At 37.3% G+C, this 15,656-nt stretch overlaps 1 protein-coding gene across 4 annotated transcripts in view; it reads right to left on the reverse strand.

Moving 5' to 3' along the window:
- HDLBP (high density lipoprotein binding protein) overlaps positions 1–15,656 on the reverse strand; it is a 64,986-nt gene that overhangs the window by 37,083 nt on the left and 12,247 nt on the right. For 2 of the 4 annotated variants that reach the window (XM_083363606.1, XM_083363607.1), the window contains exon 2: positions 1,315–1,379. The gene's annotated coding sequence lies outside the window, so the exon portion shown is untranslated. Of the gene's footprint in view, positions 1–1,314; positions 1,380–14,546; positions 14,660–15,442; positions 15,475–15,656 lie in introns of those variants that run through there. The other 2 variants (XM_083363609.1, XM_083363608.1) reach the window with 2 other exon arrangements.

A 15,656-nucleotide genomic window follows, 5' to 3' on the forward strand; every position in this document is an offset into this window, starting at 1 on the left:
AGTCTAAACTTCTGGTTCCAATGACCAACCTAGATTGGATCCTGCAATGATATCTTAACCCATGGTGAAGAATAATCTCACCTGAAGGCTTTATGTGGATGAGAAGAGAGAGTACCAAGCCCATTAAACTTTAATAGCTAACAAAATTCCTGGCCTTCTAGTTCAGGGATTTTTCTATCAAAAACATTATAAAGCCTCTGCCAGCCATGAGATTTCTAATTCATGATCAACTTGGCTGTATATGAAACAATATTTTGAATTAATTGACATTTCATTATTGAAATACTGAATTAAAGAAAATGGCTTTGCTAGCTCATCAGCCAGACTAATATATTTGGAATAGCCAGTTTTAGGTGCATCAATATATAGCTGTCCAATTTCTAATAAACAGCAATGCAACCAACATTCGTTTGTGACATTTGTACCTCAAGGCACTTAATATACACACAAATTCTCTCTATTCATAATCTCCATGTAGCGGGGATAATTACGTGTTGTGTGAATGGTACTTTTAAAAAACGTTATCGCCTGTTGTAAAAATTAGGCAACATCTAAATATAAGAAGAGCTACGTAATGCCTTTCCACTTTCACTGAAGGTAAATGCATCTTTTCAGGAGAGAAGCAACCTAGAACTAAGGAGAAACTTCCTGACAGTTAGAACAATTAACCAGTGGAACAACCTGCCTCCAGAAGTGGTGAACGTTCCAACACTGGACGTTTTTAAGAAGAGACTGGACAGCCATTTGCCTGAAATGGTATAGGGTTTCCTGCCTTCCAACTTCTTCTTCTTCTTCTTCTTCTTCTTCTTCTTCTTCTTCTTCTTCTTCTTCTTCTTCTTCTTCTTCTTCTTTTCTTTTCTTTATGAGCTAGTCCCAGTATGTAAGATTTTCACTTTAATTGTATACATTATATTTGCTGTCCTTAAAAAAACAGCCTGTAAATTGTTTTTAAAATGTAAAATGTTCCATAAGCTAATAGTTTTGCTTTCCTTCTTAATCAATACATTAGGAATGGAATATTTTAGTTTTTGTTCATACAATTCTGCAAAAAGGACTCAGAATGGTTTCTACAGTGTTTCACATTTGGCTACGTTTTTCCAGTTCTGTGGAAAGGTAAGATGTGAAGCATAAATGCAAACTTTATTGGTTTGGACATAACAAAGATGCTATAAATATCCTACTTAAAACAATATGGCAAATTATCTATATCTTGTGGATTCCATAAAGAATCAATAGGCACTACTAAGGCCAAGTGTTGGAAAGGCTCTTAGACCAAAGTTTGGGAATCATTTTAACAGAGAACTACAAACTTACCAGCTAAATGGTCAGTAGCCAGAAAGTCCGTCCTGTGCACTGCCTATTTTTCAGCCTGCCAGCTTCTGTTTGAGAGAATAAAGGTACTCAGTTGTGGCAATATTATTACATATCCAATAATACAATGTAATTAGCCTGAAAATCAGTTAAGTAACGTTGAGACAGGACTAACACAAACTGTACATTATCTGTGATCTGTTTTTTAAACAAGAGTCATTCTGCCCCATCACAAGAAGACATATTTGTTCACTGACATTTCAATGCCCCATAGTTTTAAAATCCTGGCAAAAGTTTAGCTTTTCTGAGTTAATTTAAATGAATCTATATGGTGAAACATGTATGTGGGACAGATTGAGCAATCACAACCGAAAGTTGTTTGTAAATAGTTCTGAATCATACTTAAGAGAGGTATCAAATAGGATTCATCAGGTTTCCATCCTGAACCAAGTTATTTTATCTCTTCTCACTAAACCTTTGACAACTTTAATAAGACCCTTTTGTAAATCTTATATAAAGAGTTTAGGCAGGTCACTCTTCATATTCTCTTCTCACAAGATATATTTCTTTTTTTTATATATCTACACTAAAATTAATTTCAATCTTTTTCAGAGAGGATTACAAATTGCGATCACATGATTGAGAAATCTGGTCATAAATGTCAACGGGTTATTAAGTGCCCAGATCACAATCATGTGATGTCAGGGGACAAGGAATGTGACATTTTCGTATGGTTGGAGACGCTTTACAGGTCCGAAAGCATCTCTTTCCAGGCTTTCATAACTACAAACAGGTGTTAAGCGATTAGTCATAAGCCAAGGACTATCTGTGGAATGTTTCTCAAGTAAAATCGGCTTCTGGTGCTCTTTTGCAAAAGAGACTTTGGACAACGAACTACTGATTAAGGATAGAACATTGGGAAAGCAAAGCAAAAAAACTGGACTGAATACTACAATGACAAAAAAAACCTAGATTTCCACATAAAATTATTAGAAACACAAAACGCCAAATAAAGGGAAACTTAAACAATCAGAAAAAGTCTGCTCTGTAAAAATTTAAAATGGGATAGAAAAAATTGAAAAACAGAAAACGAAGTAGAAAGGGTTGTAAATCAATCAGAAACTTAAAAACCAAAGATACATCTGAAAGTTACTAGATATAAGCTACTCATATAAAACACAACTATTAATGTGAAAAAAAGATAGAAGGCAAATCTCACCAGATTAGCCAGTTCTGCACATCAAATGAACACCTAGCTGGTCCAGTATTTTAAACCTCCAAATATTTAGTCTTTCTCCCCCCGCCATCTTACATACGTGAATAACTGTACATTCCATTTTATACTTATAGAAAATATGAGGAGGTTGTTAAATTTTTCTCATATAAATTAAAGAATGTTAAAGAAATAAGAATGTCCCAAAGTAAGAAAAATATTAAAGGAGGAATCTGGGTTCAGTGAGGGAAAATAATTACTTATTCATTTATCTATTCTATTGAAAGGAGGAAGTGCAATATGCTTTCTGGGTGAGGTACTGTAAAGCAGGGGTCCCCAAACAATACTGGGCTGCGGCATGCCATCAACTGGTCCGCACAAAAAAGCAAAGCCCCATCTGTGAGATGCAGGCAGCACACAAAACCACGCACCCTCCAGTCCGTGGAAAAACCTCTCTCCATGGAACCAGTCCCTGGTGCCCAAAAAGTTGGGGAGCTCTGCTGTAAAGGAATACTTGAGTAGATAGCTTATTTAGATACTGGAGGCACAATTCGAATAACATACATTCATGTGAAAATCTTAATTAAACTAACTGTATATTTTACAATAATTTTATTAAAGTTTATAGTTACAAAAACAAAAAACAAAAAACAAATAAAAAATAAAAAATAAGTGGAGAGAAACAAATTTTTAAAAGTATATATGTGTGTGCATTTATATATATGTAAATAACATATGCACTCATCACAACAAATGCAATTTCAGTAATTACATCTTATCTGATATTGCAACAAAAGATCTCTTCTTCCCATATCCCATCTCTTATCTACGTACAAATTTTAAAGCCTCCTCCTCATAATTATCAACAGTCCATTAAGAGTTACTAAAAAATAACCACACCAATAGTTTAACTTTAATCCAAAGAACCAACCCCATATCCCCTTTTCTGGCTTTTAAGGAAGTCTCCCTCCTAAGACACCAGACTACCTTTCACTACAATACTGGCTATTAAAATGGCAGAAGTAGCTAAAAAGTCTTGACATTTCACCTTTACCCTTCTCTCATTTTTAACATCTACCTGTATTTTGGTCTTATGGATAAAAGAATTTAGCAATAAAAATGTTGTAGCAAAATTTAAAACATTGCAGGGATGTGTATCTTCCATTTCATCATATTATACTGTATTGTGTAGAAGCTAGCTAGATATCCAAATAAACTGGACTTTTATTTTATACACATACAATATCAGAGTGCAATTGTGTACTGTTTCTTTATATTAATCAGCAGAAAAGGAACTATTTAAAGCAGACATGTCAAACACAAGGCCCGGGGGCTGGATCTGGCCTGCGAAGTGGTTTCATGTGGCCCGCGAAGGCATCCTGGAAACAGTGAGGGAACGGCCCCCACTGCCTTGGCCCTGGCCCAGATACTCTCCTTCTGCCAGAGACCCTCAGATCTGTCCCACTCCTGCCCAGGCCCCCATAGACACCCTTGATGCGAACGATGTAGAGCTGGCCATGCCCAACCAGTAGGCCATACGCACTCTAACCACGCCCACCCAGTAGGCCACACCCACCTGATGCTGATGTGGCCCTCAATGAAATTGAGTTTGACACCCCTGATTTAAAGGGTCAGAAACTGAGATTATGTCAACAGGTAAGCTGGTCAGACTTCTGGGACTAGATATCTCCAAAATAACATACATAGCTCACTTATTTTCCATGTTTGTCCAAATAGAGAGCAACTATTAGAAAGTTAGACACACTAAAGGTACAGTTAATTATAATATTCTTTTATGAAAGTAATACTGAGACAAGCAGCACTACTATCATAAAAGTCAAAAGGGATGTGGTATAAAATATCCTACTAGAATATATTTTTATCTCCTTCAGGGCAGATGAGGAGAAAAAAAATCATACCCTTACTTTTTTCCTGATTTACAGAACAAGCTCCTTAAAATAAGGGACACAAATGACCCTTGTGGAGAGAGGGTAGCTTTTAATGATGAAAGATAGAAGGCAGCATTGAAGTTGAAGCAGCCATTGTGTGCAATCTTCATATGTAGCCTGCACTGAATTTTCTGCATTATAAGTCTAAAACAGCATCAGGAAAACATGACAGAACAGTTAAGTTCAAGAGAAAGGATACAAGCCTTTTCCCAACCCGATTAGTTTCAGGATGTTTTGAAATATAACTCTAATCTATCTCAAAGCAGCATGAGAGCTAGTCAAAGATGACGAGCATAGTAACCTAAAAATCCAGAGGGATACCAGATTGTAGAAAAGTGAACCAATAAAGAATATTAAAGAGATGAGTAACTGGGCATTAGGTTGCAGAAATCTCAAAGGGAATGGAGGATTTATGCACTGGTGCCCTTAAAACTGTGAAAAGAATCTGTAAGCTTAAAATGTAGTAATTCTAAAGAAAAAAATAAATATTATAACACCCACAAAAAGATACTACTATGCTGTTTAGTAATGACCTCTACCAATGGAGAGACTTCTATTATTTAGTAAGAATGATTTGTGCTAAAACATACACCTCTAACCATTATTTAGAATTTTAATAGGGTCAGCATTTTTAAAGAGCAAAGCAAATTATGTGCTATTTTAAATGGCTAGTCTAGTATTACATGTAATTAAATGCAGTACAAAAAAGCTGAAACAGTGCACAGCTACACTTTGAAGCTTTTATTACAAGATCAAATGGAACAATGATTTAAATTCCTATTAATTCTAAAAAACCAAAGTATCCAAGAAACATAACACATTTTTCCAAATCCTTAAGTTGTCACATAGAACACACTGTCACACTTCCAAAAAGGCAAAGACTATTGAACACTGTGTATTTACATCTATAAAAATATGATATGCTCTAGATCTCAAATAGGGTAGGTTTTATTCAATACATTTTAAATATGCTGAATATGTTTTTAAGAAATGGAGTTATATTCCACAAACCTAGGTAGATTTCTTTAAGGCACCATGGTGGTGCATTTTACTCCCTCATCCTCTATTTCTGCTATTTATACATCTTTTGACTCTTTTTTCATATAAAATGATTTATCATTATATAAATATAATGATAACAAGAAACCTTACACTGAAAAAAAATCCCACGATCTTATATAATTTCAGCATCCTTTCTTTAATGTTTAACACACCTATTTAAGACAATCAAAGCAAAATTCTCAAACATTTAAGATTCAATTTAGATTACAAACATCTGTAGGCATAACCTGTCTTTTCCAAAAAAACATTTTCTAAAATACTATGCACGATCAAAAGAACAATGGTTAAAGATAAACAAAAGAGCAGACATGGCTGTTTGCTTGGATAAAGTCATCTTCATTCTGGTTTAGTTCTCATAAACAGCAGATGAGATATGAAAACTATATTCAGATGAATTCCAATGTTTATTTGGTTTACTTTGGTGTATGAAACCAGACCCCGTGGTTTATAAACTTTATGACTTGGTATGTATGAATTCAGCCAAGAATATCATTGTTTTAATCTTATTTTATTTTCTATTTGACCTATTTGCTGTGCACTGCCCAAAACATATTAGAATTGAATATATTAAAAAATTGCTAAATAAACAGTTTATTCGACTACCTTGACAAAACTCATTACAGACTAATATAATGTCCAACAAAAGACAAAACTGCACATACCTTTCATCTGAGGTCCCCATATGTGCCCAATCCCATCTCCTCAACCACTAACCTTAACATAGGTTTTCTATTATTTGTTTAAATATGAAAATAATTCATAGTTCCTAATAGCTTCAGAGCATTCTTTAGATTAAAAGATAAAGACAGAGGAGTCATGAGTCAGCTTCCCAATTAAATTTATTATTGATTAATAACCGATCCCACCTCGCCTCCTGCTCATCCTACTCTCTCCCTCCCCATATTTTAAAGTGTTTATATATTTATATTTTTATTGTACTTTGTTTGTATTGTGTATAAGTTTTATAACATTTTATCCTTTTAATACTGTAAGCCACCCAGAATTACCCTTGCCCGCTGCTTGCACAGCCTGGTTCCCAATGAGCCGCAGCCCAACGCTGGGCTGTGGCCTGGGGGTTGGGGACCCCTGTTCTAAAGCATCAAATTCCTCCTCAACTAATTTCAGTACTTTCATAAAAAAAATTGTACAGATAAAAATAATGCAAAGTATAAAAGGTAAAAATTAAAAAATGCAGAAAAAGAAAAAAAAAGAAAAAGAAAGAACACTGACTTTATCCTTTGTACCTAACAAGTGTTTTGTGGAGAAAACTGGAGTAGAAAGGAGTATTATGTATATTTACCGCCTTGAGTTATTTGTAAAAGTAATAAAGGTGGGATACAATTAAATAAATAAACTTATCACCATATCTTATAAAACAACAAACCATCTCTTCATCCCATATATTGTATGCAAACAGATCTTTAAATCATCACTCCAGCTTAATCAGCAAAAGTTCATTAAGGGTTATCAGAAATAGCAACAGAACTATTACAAGCTGTATCTAATAAACTCACTTTAAATCTTTCCTTTTACATTTATTAATCAGATAAACTTAAAATTTAACAAGTGAACTCTCTATCCCCTATCTCAGGGGTGTCAAACTGCCGGCCCGTGGGCTGGACACGTCATCCAGAAGCCGCACCCATCCCATTACCGGCAATATTGGGCAAAACAGTCCCAATATGTGTCATGACAATACGTCTCGCGATGTGAGTTTGACATGTCTGCCCTATCTAATCTCTCATACATAAACAGAACCTTTAAAACAGACATGTCAAACACAAGGCCTGGGGGCCAGATCAGGCCCATGAAGTGGTTTTATGCGGCCCGCAAAGCCATCCTGGAAACAAGTGAGGGAACGGCCCCCACTGCCTTGGCCCTGGCCCAGAGACCCTCCTTCTGCTAGAGACTCTCAGATCTGTCCCACTCCTGCCCAGGCCCCCATAGGCACCCTTGATGCGAATGATGTAGAGCTGGCCATGCCCATCCGGTAGGCCATACGCACTTTGGCCATGCCCACCCAGGCCACACCCACCTGGCCCCCTGAGAGCAACTTCAATGCTGATGCGGCCCTCAATGAAATTGAGTTTGACACCCCTGCTTTAAAACATCATCCCAGTTCTAGTCAGAAATCAATCAAATATTACTAGGGATAGCAACCCATCTACTTTCAAATAAATTGATTTTATATTTTTCCCCTTTCTCCAACAATCTTTAATTCCCTCAGATAATGTCCTAGAATCTGCTTTTTTATGTTTATCTTATCTCTTCTCACAAAACCTCTGACAGCTTTAACAGGTCCCTTTTGCAAATCTTATATAAAGAGTTTAGGTAGGTCACTCTTTATATTCTGTCTCTTTTCACAAAATTGTTGACAACTGTAACAAAGTTACTTTTATTTGTATATTCAATATGTTGTTTAAATCCATAGATTTAATCTTTTCCAGTGAAGCTTGTTCCTCTTCCATGACATAATCTAGTTCAGGGGCGTCAAACTTGCAACGTCACATGACACGTTGTGACGTATCGTGATTTTTTTTCCATTGCCAGCAATGGGGTGGGTGCAGTTTCGGCATGACACATCCAGCCCATGGGCCAGCAGTTTGACACCCCTTATCTAGTTTATCTCCAATACCAAATATCACTGAAATGCATCCACTGATGTATTTATTTCCTTCTGGTGCCCTCTAGTGACCAAAATATCTTCTCATGGTTTTTTTTCTCAGATATAAACATGGAAAGTTACCCACAGAAAGGATTCTTAATTTCAAAGTCTTAACTCAAGTCCACCTGAACACATAGTCCATTCAAAACATTCTAAGCTCAACACTCCAATCACTCTTTTGCTGCATGTTCAAAAAAATTTATTTTTGTAAAATCTTAAAATTATTAATTCAAACACTTTCTTAAAGGATTTTTTAAAGAAAACTCACCCAATGAGTACAATAAAACTTGCCATTGCAAAAGTTCTCAATCTCTAAAAAGCAATAAAAAAAAATCCAAAGAAGTGAGGTTCAGCTGAACTTGAGTCCTATCAATTATTATTCCAGTCACGGACCAGCAAAGAACCTGAGGCTATATAAGCTACATTAAAGGCTATGAGCTTGGTGGAATCCTGTGACTCCCAGCTGCATGCAAGGTTACCTCAAAAACATCAGCATATGCTATCTACACATGAAAACCAACTGTTTGGAGTACATGATCTCAAGATCTCTCCTTTCTCTGGAGATATTTTCGCAAACGAGATCCAGCATCCAGCTACCTTTTTCAATCATAATAACTCCTGCTCTCCACTGGATATCAGTTTGCTATGTCCTCACTGGAAGGCTAGTATTTTAACAAATAAATATTCCCTACCTCCTCATCTTTTAAATTAAACCTGTATTTATATTTATATGTATATATAAACCTTTATATGTATGTGTATGTATAGGTGTTTGTGTGTGTGTGTGTATTTATGTGTACACACACACACGATTTTATTTTAATGTTATAAGCCACCCCGAGTCACCTTGAAGAGAGATTTTCAATAGCCGCCTCTGATATTAGTTTCTTCCAGCTCACAATTGTGGGAATGTCCATTGTTAGGTTGAATGTTTTGTTGTTCTGTTTGGACCTTATTATTCTTTTATATTGTTTTAGTATATTTTTCGTATTGTAAACCACTCAAAGTCACTATGGAATTATGGCCTTATATTGATTGATCCATAAATGTACTATCTTAATCATATTACTTTAAAAACAGTACTATTCAGTTTATGGTGTTCATTTTCTACTAACCAGGTATGAGATTACATACATTTCTAACATCTTAACTCAAAAAGTGGATAAAATCCCAACTTCCATTTATGTTCTCTTTCCCACAGCACCTATGCCCTCAATGGCCATTCTAGAAAGTTGAAAGACATTTTGGGAAAGATTCTTGAGCAAAGGTCCCCAACCTTTTGGGCACCAGGAACTGGTTCCATGGAGAGGTTTTTCCGTCGACTAGAGGATGCGTGGTTTTGTCTGTTGCCTGCATCTCACAGATGGGACTTTTGCTTGTTTGTGCAGCCCAGTTGCTGGCATGCCGCGGCCCAGTACTAGTCCACAGACGGGGGGTTGGGGACCCCTGTTCTAGACTACATTGTGTGCAAGTAAATACAGAATCCCTCCTTCCAATTTCCTTATAGAAAGTTCTTTGACAGAAACAAATAGATTCTTCCCACTCTAGTGAGATTTATAAAATGCGTAAGTATCCCTCAAGTTGTTTTTGACCCTGCACTACAAAGACATGCCCATGTAGATTTCTTTGTAGCAATACAGAAATAATTTGACGCAATCATCGTCTTCAATTCTTTTCCTAACTTCCCTATCTAGTTTATAGTCCTGGGATTTGGGGCATCGCCAAATATATATTGAAGTATAGAATTTAGAATTCTGAAGTAATTGTGCTAAAAGGTGGAGAACTATAAAGAAATTTACGTATGTGCAGACATATTCCATAATATTTGGACATAAGCCCATCAGAAAAAAGAGACAAACTTTCTTTGCAATATCATTTCATAACCGTTAGAAAATGATAAAATTGATCTCATTTTTGTATACATATACATAAATGTCTCATAGATTTATGTATGAAAAATTGTAACATTTAATATAATTGTATGGATATTTAAACTCCAGGAAACACACGACAGAAGCTGGCAAGAATAGCCAATACTCCAGAAGATAGGCTTAAGATACAGGAAGATCTGGACAGACTTGAACACTGGGCACTATCTAACAAAATGAAATTCAATGGTGAAAAAAGTAAGGTTCTACATTTAGGCAGGAAAAACCGAATGCACAGGTATAGTATAAGTGGTACCTTGCTCAACAGTAGTAACTGTGAGAGGGATCTCGGAGTCCTAGTGGACAATCACTTAAATATGAACCAGCAGTGTGCTGCAGCTGGCCAAAAAGCCAAAACAGTGCTAGGCTGCATTAACAGAGGAAGAGAATCAAGATCAAGTGAAGTATTAATACCACTTTACAATCCCTTGGTAAGGCCACACTTGGAATACTGCATCCAGTTTTGATCACCATGATGTAAAAAAGATGTTGAGACTCTAGAAAGAGTACAGAGAAGAACAACAAAAATGATTAGGGGACTGGAGGTTAAAACATATAAGGAACGGTTGCTGGAATTGGGTATGTGTAGTTTAATGAAGAGAAGAGTGAGGGGTGACATGATAGCAGTGTTCCAATATCTCAGGGGCTACCACAAAGAAGAGGGAGTCAAGCTATTCTCCAAACCACCTGAAGGCAGGACAAGAAGCAATGGATGGAAACTAATCAAGGAGAGAAGCAACTAGAACTAAGGAGAAACTTCCTGACAGTTAGAACAATTAACCAGTGGAACAACCTGCCTCCAGAGGTGGTGAATGCTCCAACACTGGAAGTTTTTAACAAGAGACTGGACAGGCATTTCTCTGAAATGGTATAGGGTTTCCTGCCTGAGCAGGGGATTGGACTAGATGACCTCAAAGGTCCCTTCCAACTTTATTATTATAAAAATCAAAATTCAAATTGCAAATGGCTTCCCACAAATCTTTGCAAATGATTCAAGAGAATCATTCCATTTCAATCACATCTGCAAGAGAAGATATTTTTGCTTATGGAAATAAGCTTTTATTATATCATAAACATTTCTTTTTAATGAACACTCAAATAAGCAAGGATGTGTAGGGTGTAATAATTCTGATTTGAGATATTAAAAATGAAAATCCTCATCTTCCCAATCCTGAATCTTTTCAACATTTTGACTCTTCTCTCCCATAAAAAATTATAAATTAAGACATGTTCAAATATGTTTAGAAGAGGGCAGACATACCGTACATCCGTATCACTTCAGAGTATCTTTCACAATATAAGCATTAGCAAAGAACTAGGTGTAATTTTCATAAATGCCACCTCAGCATTGCCTGTACCAGCGACCATTCACAGCTTTTGAGGGGGAGGGGAAATCATTTTAAACAGCCAGTGACTCTCCATGAAGAACCAGAAATTATGAGTCAACCAAATGCAAAATAATGATGGGGTAATGATACAGGAAGAGCAAATGTCATTAGATTGTTGCTCTTCTTCTTGAAAAGTTAAAAGTTAAAACTTTTATAAAGGTACGAGATTTATTGACTGGTTCATAAAAGGAGCCAATTATGATCAGCAAACGTAAAATATAAATCATTTCTATATCTGCAGAAACATTAAACATTTTTCTGAATCATGTATTATGGTGGAAATATTTTGTGACTGACAAAATTGGTAATATTAAATCCATAGCTAGCAAATGCAGCAATACTGCCTACAGATATTTTACTTGATACAACCAAAAACAGCACTATGTAACACTAGTATGACACAAAGAAATGTCACATAATTAGTGAAATATAACAGTTTACAGTTTAATATCACAGATGACTTTTATGTGAAACTGTCAGATCAGCAAGAGTTATCAAATTGAAGAATATGTTCTAGGCATCATCAGATAAGATTTCAAGATAACTGGAATTATGCTTTGCTACATTTGTTTTTTAAACAATTCTACAGGTCAGAGAAAAAATAAACAGCTCTTTACAGCTCTTCCAGGCAGAAACAATCATGCTGGTATTCTAAAGTGCAGTTATTTCTTTAGTAATCTACATCTACAGCAGACTGAACTAATCAGGAATATATAAAACCTGATCTATATTAAGCCTTAAACATTGTTGAAATTACATAAAAAGGGAAAAGATATTGAGAAACAACTTCAAAAATGAAAATATACTCAAAGACAAAACTGCAATAATTTTAATTTTCTTTAGAATACCATGAACCAAAAAAATACAAACATCTCCTTTCACAAATATTTACTAGTAGTTCACCCAACAGATTTATAAGACTTATATGGCTGTCCTATCTCATACAGTTTTTAACTCATAGTTAAAAACCAAGGTACTCTTCTCCCTAGGTGCCAGACCAAACATTCTCACAGCTCAACCCCCATCCTAGCCATGCTTAGACAGAAGGAAGAACGAAAACTTCACCGCCTTTAGAAGGTTAAAAGGATAGAGGTCCCTCTGATGTCAGGTGGGTGGCTGTTCCAAAAGGCTGGGGCAATCACAGAGAAGGCACACCTCGGAGGTCCCATGCAATAATTCAAACAATAAATGACTAAAGCATAAATTCTCAATTGCCAAACATGTCACTGGTCTCTATCTGGTGATGTCTGAAATCTTAACATTAATTCCAACACTTTAAAAAGGGGGAAAGTTATGAAAGAAAAAAAACACAGCTTTCCATGCCCAGATCAAATTCAAAATGACATTAAAGAAATGGAGAGTTGCCAAATCAGCAAAATCATAAATATGCTTTCAGATATGACAACAATTCACTTCTAAATCTGTGGACAACCACAAAAAATATTGAAAACTGGATGAAAACATATCCAGTTCATTCACATGCTACTCTGACTTTTTATTGCTACATGCAGAAATATACACACCCTTGTGAGACAACACCCAGTCCAAGAACATCAAAAGCATAGCAAGGCCTCTAAGATAGACTTCAACAATATTTTTGCACGTGAACCACTTTTAGAGCAAGGACTTACTTGGTAAGTCAACTGTTCTCATTCTTATGCCACTAAGTAGCAGAATACAGATTTTGCAAAATGTATTCCCCCTGTCCTTAGATTTTTGTACACAATTCTTATGTATCTGCTGAAAAAAAGTCAAGATATATAATTAATAACCCACTTATGGTACTAACGTTTGCCAAGGCGGCACAGGTTTTTTTGTGAAATGACTAAAGACTTTCAAGACTTATTTCAATGAATATTACAAAAAATGAAATTTCATAAACTCTGTGAGCATGTGTGTTTTGAATGATTCAAAATTCTTGGCATTCCTAACTTACAATAATCCTCGGAAAACTGCCCATATAAACTTAACAGCAATAGACAGTCTGTACAAAATGAATCTGTCCATTAAGGCCAGGCCTGTGTGTGTGAGATCTGAAATTTCCCAACAGATATAGAGGCTCAGGTTAAAGGAAACAGAATCAAAACTATCCAAGCTTCCAGTATCATCTTAAAGCTTCAGGAGGGCTAACAAACAAACAGTTGCTTATATGTCCTGTAATGCAAACGTGGTTGCACAGAACTGCTACTATTTCCAATGACTTAACTGCCCCCTCAGTTTAAAAAATGAAGACTACAATCAGCATGAGTTATATTATACCCTATTCACCTTCTCTTTCATAAAAAGACAGCAGAAAATTTGAAACAGCTGGCTTTCTCAGAGTGTGGAAATCAGACTTGAACATTTCCACCTCTCTAGTCAGCACAAAAGAAATTAACTGATACATTACCAAAACACTTCATGCACAGAAAAACTATAGGACTCTGCAAGTTTTAGTAATCCCAGCTAATGTGGCCTATGATGAGAATTGCTGGAAGCTATAATTCCAAATACCTGGGGTATACAAATTCTACTACATTTCTGCCTCAATGTCTTTGCATACCGCACAAAGATTTGCTTCTGTAGAGCCAATCATCTCCTTACTCTACCTAAAGAGTAAGATTCAGGAACAGAAACTACACATTCTTGCCTGCTGTTTTGCTTCTTGATCACACAGTGGTGAGGGATTGGAACTAATGTGGTATTATTCTTTGCTTTTTCAACTGATCTAAATACCAAATTAAACTGGTCAATATAGTGTCCAATTCTTACTCACTCTTCTGTGTCTCTAGCTTTGGAGAGCCCGAGAAGGGGAAAGCATTGCCAATTACCTTGTACACACAGCTGCCAGACAACTCCTAGCTTATTTCTCAATATTGGAAGGAGGTGGCAGAGACTGTCACAAAAGCAGCAGGCAAATGCACATCCACCCATCTTAAAACTTCAAAGTTATCTGGAAGCCGGAGTACTTATCATATTCATCAGATAGCAGTGTCATATGGGCTGTAAATTTGCTGGCAAATACAACTAGGCCCAAGGATTCCAACATACCTTCATCTTACAAGAGAAACTGCCTTCGCCTTGCAACCCTCATTCTCTGCTTCTGGCAATGCAGAAGAAAGTACTTGCAGACTCATGAGGCTCAATTCCTACTCATATTCTGGCTGGAGGGAGAACGCAGGTGATCAAGTTAGTGAAGGAAAGGGCAGTTCCTTGTGCAAGTAATCACTTACGCTCACTTGCATGTCAAACGCTGACCTTATCACAACGGTGAAGACAGCCAACAACTAACTCCCTTACGAATTCTGGACAATCTGCCGTGCCTGAATCCAATCCTTTCCTGCCTATCTGCCACTTCCCTTTGCCACATCTCCAAGGGGAGGGGGAAGCCTGAAGAGTATTCCCCTAATGCAGCGTTTCCCAACCTCAGGAACTTGAAGATGCGTGGACTTCAACTCCCAGAATACCCCAGCCAGCTATGCTGGCTGGGGAATTCTGGGAGTTGAAGTCCACGCATCTTCAAGTTCCTAAGGTTGGGAAACGCTGCCCTAATGGATGCTTCCAAGCCTCTGCTCTGCTCTGGAACCAACCGTGGAAAGGAGCCACGGGACTAATGCAGCGTTTCCCAACCTTAGGAACTTGAAGATGCATGGACTTCAACTCCCAGAATTCCCCAGCCAGCTGGCTGGGGTATTCTGGGAGTTGAAGTCCACGCATCTTCAAGTTCCTAAGGTTGGAAAACGCTGCCCTAATGGATGCTTCCAAGCCTCTGCTCTGCTCTGGAACCAACCGTGGAAAGGAGCCACGGGACTAAGTGGCCCGACGGCTGCTTCCAACTTCCAGATTAGGGAAAGCTGCCAGGGGCCCAGTCTAAAGTAAATCGAAGGAGAAAAGACAAGAGTGCAAACGAAGTCCCGATTCGCGCTCCCCCCTCCCGTTCTCCTCACTTCCCAGCCTTTTAAACCGAAGCCAGCGTAGCTTTACTTTCCCCTCCTCCGCCTCTCCTGGCAGAACCGGGCAGCAAAGTTAGCGCAAGAGTTTCGCGGCTGAGTCGGGAGGAGGAGGAGGAGGAGGAGGAGGGGAAGAAGATCCGGCTCGTGCGCGCCTATGACACGTAGTCCGATCCGTTTCCCCGCCCCCCCCTCCCTCCCTCCCTCCCCG

The sequence above is a fragment of the Vipera ursinii genome (assembly GCF_947247035.1).
Source record: "Vipera ursinii genome assembly, chromosome: 5".
Classification (NCBI taxonomy): domain Eukaryota; kingdom Metazoa; phylum Chordata; class Lepidosauria; order Squamata; family Viperidae; genus Vipera; species Vipera ursinii.